This window comes from Arachis ipaensis, chromosome B2, assembly GCF_059453495.1.
Source record: "Arachis ipaensis isolate K30076 ecotype BB chromosome B2, ASM5945349v1, whole genome shotgun sequence".
Taxonomy (NCBI): domain Eukaryota; kingdom Viridiplantae; phylum Streptophyta; class Magnoliopsida; order Fabales; family Fabaceae; genus Arachis; species Arachis ipaensis.
The window spans coordinates 95,227,232-95,239,144 of record NC_142437.1 but is presented as its reverse complement, the minus strand read 5'-3'; the positions used below and the strand labels follow the sequence as shown (position 1 = coordinate 95,239,144).

General features: G+C 35.5%; 1 non-coding gene across 1 annotated transcript; it reads left to right on the top strand.

The window, feature by feature from the left end:
* The first annotated feature begins 959 nt into the window (after window positions 1-959).
* Window positions 960-1,067, top strand: LOC148574909 (small nucleolar RNA R71). The gene has a single exon (XR_015906332.1). It is a non-coding gene; the product is annotated as a small nucleolar RNA R71 (small nucleolar RNA).
* The last annotated feature ends 10,846 nt before the right edge of the window (window positions 1,068-11,913 follow it).

Below are 11,913 nucleotides of genomic sequence, written 5' to 3'. Positions count from 1 at the left end.
ATCCTCTTCAGAGGAAGAATACTCATCAGAGCTCATGAATGGCAGAAGTAAATTTAATGGAATCTCTATGGTCTCAGTGTGAGCCTCATATTCCCATGGTTCCTCATGAGGGAACTCCTTGGAGGCCAGTGGACTTCCAGTGAGATCTTCCTTAGTGGAGATCACTGCCTCTTCCTCCTCTCCAGATTCGGCCGTGTGGGTCATGGTGATGGCCTTGCACTCTCCTTTTGGATTCTCTTCTGTATTGCTTGGAAGAGTACTAGGAGGGAGTTCAGTAACTTTCATACTCAGCTGACCCACTTGTGCCTCCAAATTTCTAATGGAGGACCTTGTTTCAATCATGAAACTTTGAGTGGTTTTAATTAGATCAGAGACTACAGTTGCTAATTCAGAGTGGCTCTGCTTAGAATTCTTTGTGTGTTGCTGAGAAGATGATGGAAAAGGTTTGCTATTGCTAAACTTGTTTCTTCCACCATTATTGTTATTGAAGCCTTGTTGAGGCCTCTGTTGGTCCTTCCATGAGAGATTTGGATGATTTCTCCATGAAGGATTATAGGTGTTTCCATAGGGTTCTCCCATGTAATTCACCTCTTCCATTGCTGGGTTCTCAGGATCACAACTTCTTCAGATGAAGCTTCCTTAGTACTGCCTAGTGCAGCTTGCATTTTAGACAGACTTTGAGAAATCATATTGACTTGCTGAGTCAATATTTTATTCTGAGCCAGTATGGCATTTAGAGTATCAATCTCAAGAACTCCTTTCTTCTGATTTGTCCCATTATTCACAGGGCTCCTTTTAGAAGTGTACATGAATTGGTTATTTGCAACCATCATAATGAGTTCCTGAGCTTCTGCAGGCGTCTTCTTCAGATGAAGAGATCCTCCAGCAGAGCTGTCCAATGACATCTTAGACAGTTCAGACAGACCATCATAGAAGATACCTATGATGCTCCATTCTGAAAGCATGTCAGAAGGGCACCTTCTGATTAATTGCTTGTATCTTTCCCAAGCTTCATAGAGGGATTCACCTTCCTTCTATCTGAAGGTTTGGACTTCCACTCTAAGCTTACTCAATTTTTGAGGTGGAAAAAACTTTGCCAAGAAGGCATTGACTAGCTTTTCCCAAGAGTTCAGGCTTTCCTTAGGTTGTGAATCCAACCATATCCTAGCTCTGTCAGTTACAGCAAAAGGAAAGAGCATAAGCTTGTAGACCTCGGGATTAACCCCATTGGTCTTGACAGTGTCACAGATTTGTAAGAATTCAGCTAAGAACTGATGAGGATCTTCCATTGGAAGTCCATGAAACTTGCAATTCTGTTGCATCAAAGAAACTAATTGAGGCTTGAGCTCAAAGTTGTTTGCTCCAATGGCCGGGATTGAGATGCTTCTCCCATAGAAGTCGGGAGTAGGTGCAGTAAAGTCACCAAGCACCTTCCTTGCATTGTTGGCATTGTTGTTGTTTTCGGCTGCCATGGCTTCTTCTTGTTTGAAAATTTCTGTTAGGTCCTCTACAGAGAGTTGTACTTTAGCTTCTCTCAGCTTTCTCTTCAAGGTCCTTTCAGGTTCAGGATCAGCCTCAACAAGAATGCTTTTGTCCTTGCTCCTGCTCATAAGAAAGAGAAGAGAACAAGAAAGTATGGAATCCTCTATGTCATAGTATAGAGATTCCTTGAAGTGTCAGAGGAAAAGAAGAATAGAAGGAGAAGGTAGAAAGAGAAGAATTCGAACTTATCAAGAGGGATAGAGTTCAAATTGTTGATAGTGGAGGAGTGTTAGTCCTTTAAATAGAAGGATGTGAGAAGAGGGGAAGAATTTTCGAAATTAAAGTAAAAGATTTTGAAATAATTAAAAGAAATTTTGAAAAATTGATTGATGATTTTCGAGAATTAAAGTAGGGAAAGAAATTAAGTAATTTTTGAAAAAGATTTTTGAAATTAGAAATAAAAAAGATATGATTAAAAATTATTTTGAAAAAGATGTGATTAAGAAGATATGATTGAAAAGATATGGTTTTAAAAAGATATGATTGAAAGGATATAATTGAAAAACAATTTAAAAAGATTTGATTTTAAAATTAATGACTTGGCTAACAAGAAATTTAAAAGATATGATTCAGATATTAAACCTTTCTTAACAAGAAAGCAACATACTTGAAATTTTTGAATCAAATCATTAATTGTTAGCAAGTATTTTCGAAAATAGTAAAAAAAATGGAAAGAAATTTATTTTGAAAAGATATGATTGAAAAGATATGATTTGAAAAAGATTTGATTTTGAAAACTTATGAAAACTTGAAAAAAATTTGAATTAAAAACAAAATCTTCCCTCTTATGTCATCCTGGAGTTAAACGCCCAGAATGGTATCCATTCTGGCGTTTAACGCCCAAAATGCTACCCTTTTGGGCGTTTAACGCCCAGCCAGGTACCCTAGCTGGCGTTTAAACGCCAATTTTCCTTCTTCACTGGGCGTTTTAAACGCCCAGCTTTTTCTGTGTAATTCCTCTGCTGCATGTTCTGAATCTTCAATTCTCTGTATTATTGACTTGAAAAGACATAATTTTAAAAAATTTTTGAATTTTTTTTATGATGAGGAACAATCAAAATGCAATTAAACATGGAAAACTAAGATCAAATACATAATGCATGCAAGGCACCAAACTTAAAAGTTTGTATACTAAGGACTATAACAATTTGAAAAATGCATGTGAGAAACAACTAAACACACAAAACAAGAGAATTTAAAGATCAGAGCAAGAAAATCATCAAGAACATCTTGAAGATCAATGACGAACTTAATGCATGTAATTTTCGAAAATTAGAAGAATAAAGACATGCAATTGACACCAAACTTAAAATTAGACACTAGACTCAAACAAGAAACATAGAATATTTTTTATTTTTATGGTTTTATAAAAAAAATTTGTGATTTTTCGAAAATTGAGTGGAAAAGAAAATAAAGGGATTCAAAATTTTTAATAAGAATTTCAGGAATCATTGCAATGCTAGTCTAGGACTCCGGTCCAGGAATTAGACATGGCTTACTAGCCAGCCAAGCTTTCAAAGAAAGCTCCGGTCCAAAACACTAGACATGGCCAATGGCCAGCCAAGCTTTAGCAGATCATTGCTCACAACAGCAAAATTGATAGAAATCAACAAGCTCTTGTGATGATAAGTTGAAACCTCGGTCCAAAAAATTAGACATGGCTTCACAGCCAGCCAGACTTCAACAAATCATCATGAAACTCTAGAATTCATTCTTAAAAACTCTGAAGAACAAAATAGAAAAAAAATTTTTTATTTTTGAAAAATTTTTTCGAAAATAAAAAGTAAAAAGCTTAAACATAAAATAAAATTACCTAATCTATGCAACAAGATGAACCGTCAGTTGTCCAAACTCGAACAATCCCCGGCAACGGTGCCAAGAACTTGGTGTATGAAATTGTGATCATCAACAATGGCGCCAACAACTTGGTACGCACAATTGTAATCTCAACTCTTTATCAAAACTCCGCACAACTAACCAGCAAGTGCACTGGGTCATCCAAGTAATAAACCTTACACGAGTAAGGGTCGATCCCACGGAGATTGTCAGTTTGAAGCAAGCTATGGTCATCTTGTAAATCCCAGTCAAGCAGATTCAAATGGTTATGGAGGATTGATAATTAAAAGATAAACATAAAATAGAATAAAGATAGAGATACTTATGTAATTCATTGGTAGGAATTTCAGATAAGCGTATGAAGATGCTTTGTTTCTCTTGAACCTCTGCTTTCCTATTGCCTTCATCCAATCATTCATACTCCTTTCCATGGCAAGCTTATGTTTGGTTTCACCGTTGTCAATGGCTACCTCCCGTCCTCTCAGTGAAAATGGTCCTGATGCGCTGTCACCACATGGCTAATCAGCTGTTGATTCTCGATCATGTCGGAATAGGATCCATTGATCCTTTTGCGTCTGTCACATGCCCCACACTCGCGAGTTTGAAGCTCATCACAGTCATCCCATCCCAGATCCTACTCGAAATACCACAGACAATGTTTAGACTTTCCGGATCTCAAGAATGATGCCAATTGATTCTCGCCTATACCACGAAGACTCTGATTTCATGGAATGGAGGACTCGGTTGTCAGGCGAGGCAACCATGCGTCATGAACCAGAAGGCTAAGAGATAAACATTCAAGCTTGATTGCATGTAGAACGGAGGTGGTTGTCAGGCACGCGTTCATAGGGGAGAATGGTGATGAGTTCACATAATCATCACATTCATCATGTTCTTGGGTACGAATGAATATCTTAGAACAAGAAGTAGGTGTGAATTGAATAGAAAACAGTAGTAATTGCATTAATTCATGAAGAACAGCAGAGCTCCACACCTTAATCTATGGTGTGTAGAAACTCCACCGTTGAAAATACATAAGAACAAGGTCTAGGCATGGCCGAATGGCCAGCCTCCCAAAGAGGGTTCAATCATAAAACATGATTCAAAGATGAAAATACAATAGTAAAAAGTCCTATTTATAGAGAACTAGTAGCCTAGGGTTTACAGAAAGAAGTAATTAATGCAGAAATCTTCTTCCGGGCCCACTTGGTGTGTGCTTGGGCTGAGCATTGAAGCTTCCATGTGTAGAGATTTTTCTTGGAGTTAAACGCCAGCTTTTGTGCCAGTTTGGGCGTTTAACTCCAGCTTTTGTGCCAGTTCTGGCGTTTTGACGCCAGAATTCTTAAGCTGACTTGGAACGCCTGTTTGGGCCATCAAATCTCGAGCAAAGTATAGACTATTATATATTGCTGGAAAGCCCAGGATGTCTACTTTCCAACGCAATTAAGAGCGCGCCAATTGGGCTTCTGTAGCTCCAGAAAATCCACTTCGAGTGCAGGGAGGTCAGAATCCAACAGCATCTGCAGCCATTTTTCAGCCTCTGAATCAGATTTTTGCTCAGGTCCCTCAATTTCAGCCAGAAAATACCTAAAATCACAGAAAAATACACAAACTCATAGTAAAGTCCAGAAATGTAATTTTTATTTAAAAACTAATAAAAACTAACTAAAATATACTGAAAACATACTAAAAACAATACCAAAAAGTGTATAAATTATCCGCTCATCAAGATGCAATAAAGAATGTTATTCCTGATGCGACTCATCAGTTATGCGGATGACATCTTCAGAGAAATGCATGTGAAAATATAAAAAATCCTAATTTCCTCCGGGATTTTAAGGGTCTAATATATGACAACAATGACTGCAGAGATTTTGATCAGAGATGGAAGGCCATTTTGAAAAAGTACAACCTTATTGGAAATACATGGATGGAAAAAACTTATGAAACTCGTGCGATATGGTCCTATTATTTCTTACAGGAAAAGCTTTTTGGATACATAAGGATGATGTCACAGTATGAAGGTATAAACTCTTTGATTAGATTTTATGTTTATCACAAGAATACACTCATCGACTTCATGCATAACCTGGATTGGGCCTTAAAGGAATATAGAAACAATGAATTAGTAGCTGACTTTAAGTCTCAATGCTTTGAGCCTGTGATGATTACTTCCTTGGAGGTATATGAAAGATTTGCTTCAAGTTGTTTCACTTGCAATATTTTTAAGAAAATTCGTAATGGGATTCAGAGGGCTGGGGCATTGAATATCAAGATATTAAGCACGGTCTTAGACAAAGTTGAGTTCAGTGTGACTACTCTGGGAGACCCGGTGAAAGATCGACGGGTGGAACTCGATAGATGTAATAATCTGTTTTCGTGCTCGTGCAGGTTGTTTGAATCCCATGGCATTCCTTGTAGCTACATTTTCTGTGCCATGAAGTATGAAAACCTCCTTGACTTTCCAGAGTCTTTGATCTACAAAAGGTGGACTAAGAATGCAAAGAATGATTTTAGTAGTACAACAATGCATGTGAACGAGGACGTTGGAAGGGTCTTAAAGTTTTGAGTTGGTGCATTGGCATCCAATTGCGACAAGTTGTGTGATATTTCTTGTAAAAACGTTGTTAACTTTGATGAAGTTCAGTCAGAAATTGTGAAGCTAATTATTCGTTTGCAGTCATGTAAACATGGCATGTCCCCTCCAAATACGAACGTAGAAGACGTTGATGATCCCTTTGTTGTTAAATATAAAGGAGACCCTTCCCGAAGTTCTTCTTGGAGGAAAAATAGAGCATGCTCTAATTGCCACAAGCATGGCCATTACTACAAGCGATATCCAAATCTGATGTAGAAGACTGACCATGGTAACCCTTGCGAGGCAACAAATGACAATGCATCATCCAAGATTGATTCCAGTCAACAAAGGTCTGTTAAATCTTCGAAGTCTTCCACTGTTAAGTTCGAAGAATTATCACGCACTAAGACGAAGGTATGATTTTCTTAAAACAATTGAGTTGATTTTGGTGAAAACATTTGCGTGTCCATTTCAAAAGCATGAAATTATGTTAAGCTTTACGCCTGTGAGCCTAGGTTTTTAAAAAAGGTGGATCAAGGAAATTTATGGCCAAGGACTTGAGGAACGGAAAGGGTAAAGACAACAAGTTTGATGAGGTAATTTTTGGAATCTGAACCTGTTTGATGCTTCAAACTACCGGAGTAAACTGATGAACATTTCCTTTTATGGTTTTTTTTTAAAGGTTTGGAACCTCCATAAAAGTAAGGTATCGATGGATGTCACGTCCATGAATCGTGTAGATAACGAATACTTACACTATTTACATGAAGTGAGTAAAACTCTTTTTAACCAATATACCGCATTAACTATGTTGGCATTTTGCAAGATTAACATTTGTGTATTATGAAAATTATGTTATTAGGAGGTGAAGGTCTTACACCAACAGGGTGGACATGTCTTTGCAAACTATTAATGCATCAATCCTATGATCGATCACAGAAATGGCTCAACACACGTGCATGATGTTGTCAGATATGCATATCCTTCGCCAATACTTTATGGAAACAAACAAATATCACACATGGCCTTGTTTGCGGTAATGCATAAGAGTAGTTGATTAATTGGCAACTTTTATTGTTATACTTTAGTACATTACGAAGTTGGATTCAATATGCATGCTTTAATGTATTTAACTAACCACAAGAATTACTGATAATGGATATAGCTTTGGTGGAGAAAGAATAATGTGGTACTTAAAAATCTATGCACAAATCAAGAAAACAAAAGTTGTAGTTCAATTTTTAAACTTGCATGTATCTGGATCTTAGATTTTTATCTACAATTTACACCTAAGTTAATTATTTATTCTAGAAAGACCTCAAGTCACTGAAGATTATTAATAGATAATAATATTCAACTAAAAAAGTGATAACTAGTGTAATGAAAGAAGAAGGTTGAAGATGGACGTGAGTATGAGTACGAAAGTCGTAAGTATTTTAGGCTGTAGTACCAACCATAAAGGTTATCAAACACAACACCTATATTGGTGAAATACAATGAATAGTAGCCGTGTGCAAGGAGGAGAGGGTGCCTCTGAGCACTGAAGTATCTCAGATGCAAGACATTGGGCTGATAGTAGCTCATAATAAGATCATTAAGAGATAGACATTATTGATGAAGTCACATGGGAAAATAAAAATTAGTGCATGTAATTCATAGTATGGAAAATAGTATTAAAAGAAGAGGTTACATTCAATTTGGCTTACCAACAAGCATGAGGACAACATGGGGCCAGTTAGTTCCATCACAAAGAAGGGCCATTTGGTGCTGAATGTTTCAGCAATGGCTTTAGCCTTCTCTGAAGAAGGATTGTTGATACATTTTGTAGCTTGGAAAGTTCCTTTCTTTTCATAGGGTTGTTCTTCGGACAATCGGGGTTGGTAGGTATTTTCGATGCCACCAAAGTTAAAGATACGTACTTGAAAATCAGAGTTGCCCTTTCGTTTGAAATACAGCATAGAGTCCAGATTGATTTGGTACCTCCTGTAGAACTCTAGCCAATCTCGCATCAATGTGATTCTGACATTTTGCTGTTCTTTTTAGAAGCACCAAAAACGGGCATCCGTTCCATCAGGGACCCCAGGTTTAGGTACGAGATCCAGTTTGGCTGCTCATCTAGAGTGATCGGAAGTGACTGTTATAGACCAGGCAACTTCTGTTACAACATTGATCATATGATATAATATTTTGAGTGGGAAGTTTTTGGTAAAAGGATGTGGCTTACCAGTTTGAACCAGACAATAAGCCTTATTACTGGCTTTAGAAACTGTAATTTGTAGTGTTGCTGGTTACCTTGACCACTTGTTGTCGGTTGCTTACCATTGTCCCCGGAGGAGGGCATGTGTGTCTAGCACAAAATACGGTTGAGGTTGGAAGTGTAGGTTAACTAAAATAGCAGGATAAACATAATGGTCGAGTTCTTGGGTTAGGGTTTAAAGAACAAATGATCAAAAACCTTTTGGCAGAATTAGGTTTCTTCAAATGAGGAAAAATTATTGAAGCAACAGTTATACATATGCAGATGGCATATGACACTATTGTAGTGGGTGTCATGACAAAAATTTTACAGGCAGTACAAGTTTGGGTTTTTCAACACGATGATCGATGGAAAACAAACAATCATTGCAACTAGGTTCTTATGAAATGGTTTAAAAATTTTCAAAGACGCAAGAACAAAAATGCAGAAAAGATAGTATATGGTACAGCTCCGATATGGTTTATGGTTTAAGGTTTTCAGTGTAAGGATTTTTGATTTATGGTTTAGTAAGTAGGGTTTAGGTTTTAGGATTTAGGGTTTATGTTTTATGCTTGAGGTTTTACGGTTTATGGTTAGGGTATAAAGCATAGTGTTTAGAAATCATGGTTTAATGTTTAGGATTTAGGGCTTATAGTACATGATTCATGGTTTAGGATTTAAAGCTTATGATTTAGGGTTTATAGTTTATGGTTTAGGGTTTAGCTTTTATAGTATAGGTTTGACGGTTTATGGTTAAGGTATATAGCATAGGGTTTAGGGATCATGGTTTAGTGTTTAGGATTTATGGTTTATGGTACGTGGTTCATTGTTTATGGTTTAGGGTTTAGGGTTTAGGGTTTACACTTTTGGTTTAGTATTTAGGGTTTATTATTTAAGGTTTAAGAGTTCAGGGTCCATAGTTTAGGATTTAGGATTTAAGGTTTAGTTTTCACGGATTAGGTTTGAGGGTTTAGGGTTCAGTTGTTAGGGTTTATGGCTTAGGATTCAATGTTTAGGTTTTATAGTTTATGGTTTATGGTTTAGGATTTATGGTTCAGGATTCATGATTCAGGATTTAGGGTTTAGGAATTAGGGTTTAAGGTTCATGGTTTATGGTTTGGAGATCAGGGTTTAGAGTTCAGGGCTTATGATTCAAGATTTAGGATTTAGGATTTAGGGTTCGGATTTAGGGTTTATAGTTTACGATCTAAATCATAGTGTAAATGTCTTAAGGTTTAGGATTTCGGGTGTCAATATATTGCACTTTAGGTTTGAGGGTTAGGTTTTTTATTTTTATTTTTTAGGAAACAATACGTTAATTTTTTTTCTCCTAGAAGTGAAATGGTGCCAATAATAAGAGCATTACAAAAGTTAATAAGTAATAAATTAAATTAAGAGGGTTTTGAGAGAAAGAATAATAGATAGAACTCGAGGGAGACGTGAAGTAATACATCATTAATGGAAGGGAATATAACTCATAGGAAATGAACAACAACTATCTTCGAGGGATTGACCCAAAAGTTGTATAATCTTCATACCTACTTATGTTAACTAATATCTTGGAATATAATTCTCACTCAATTTGCTTTCCCTAAACTGTCGTTAAATAGGAATATACACATTTAAAATAACTAGCTAAATTAATTATTTATATAAAATATATATTAAAATGTATAATACATATTAAAATATGAAAAATTAAATTTATGTGTACACATATAGTAATTAAATTTATAGACACAACCATCATAACATATAATTAATTTTGTTAAACGTGTAACGTATACATCGTTATAAGTTACAATTAATTTTAGTGTGATGTAATGTATAACATGTAAATCCTGCATAGTGAAGAAAAATAAAAAAATCTACTAACATTTATAACGTTCAACTACACATAATTCCATTATTTAATTAGATTTCAACTTAATAAATAACACAATTCTATGAAGAACTTTAATTTGAATTGACTAATACAAACAATGATTGTTGGATAAATCAACTAAAGCATGGAAGGAACAAAACTTGGTAAATACATATACATGTAAGTCGAAAGTATGGAACCAATTGTTTAATCCATCAAAAAATAGGGATAAAGTGAAATAAATTCTTTGAAAAACATAAGCAAAGTTGATTACTTTGACTAGGTTAAGAAGTTTCATATATCAGGGGTGTACATATTTCTAACTACTGTCAAAACTCCTTGAATACCTTTGTTTACCTACCATGTTTGTTATTCTTTTAAGAAATTGTGGTTGGTAGTAGCAAGCAACTCATTAAAGTTACATGTTTTTATTTATTTCTTGTTTATTTAAAAAAATTTAACAAAACCCAAATATCCAACGGCGGATATAAGGAAACGACGCTCAACACAAAAGATAGAAAAATAGAATGACAAAACAACTAATGAACAAGCTATGAAAATTTTCAAAAAAGTCATAGATAAAGAAGTGATAGAATTGTCATCAAGGTTAGAAATATATTTTATTCCAATAAGTTATCATTCCTTTTTAAAATTGAAACCAAAAAAATGTACATAACAATTTATTTATTGTTTATGGTAGTTTCGGGGAAGCACAATGCATGACTAGGGTCTACATGTAAAGTTTAATGGTGGAGCTGGTAAAGATATTGGCGAGGACTTTGGTAGAATTACTGGAGAAGATGTCTCCCTAAAAGATGTTGTCACCTGAATGTCGACCATGATGAATACACTATCTAACCTGATTGCTTCTCACGCAAAATGTGTTATTCTTTGTATGGAAGAAGCTACACACGGTAAATCTTCGGAATGAAGCTACACACGGTAAATCTTCGGAATGGTCTAGACGATAACTTCAACCATACTGTAATATTTGTGATAATGAGCGGATTCAATCTGCCATCAGGTACATTGGAAAGGAATTAATATTCGTCCAAAAGATCATGACTAACATCTTCAGTATTCATCAATGCACGGATTCAATATCTTAAAAGGTTACGAAGTCTTGTTCCAAGTCTCCGAAGTGTGACCAAACCATGCTCGTTGAATATATCATTCGCCGCAATCCGTTCTGTGATGATGGTCCTTGAAATAAGACAGTTAAAGACCCCATCACGTCAAGTAGTGTAGACAAAGTTGTGTTTGTTAACTACTTCAACCCCTTAGACCGAAAGTTGCCAATAAAAAATGAGTCCGCAAAGATATCTTCAGTAGGTTATCTGCTGTTAATATTCCATCATAATAGAACTGTCATTTATGTATTAATAACTAATATAAAATTGATCTTTAACTCAGTGGATGTCTGTTTTGTTCCATCCCTCAGATGATGTGGCATTGTACAAAGACGACGTCTCTGTCGTTACGTACGTCTTTAGTTCAAATACTAGCATGAAGACCCGTGCAGTTGTACGGGATTACAGTCTTATGAACATATTGAAAAATAAACTATTCAATATATCTAAAATATTTTGGACAAAGAATCATACCTGATCTTAATATTATAGTTTTAAAAACAAACCATAATAATTTGATTGTCATTATAAGAAAAGATAAAACAAAGTTAAATACTACCTCTTTGTTTAGAGTAGTATTCACACCATATAACAAAAGATTATATAGATTAAGTCACAAATTCACCCACTGCACATTAACTTTCAAAGCATGAAAAGCCTGAACCTCAAAACATAATACATATCCCAAAATAACATCAAAAAGTTTCAAACCAGCTAATGTACTACT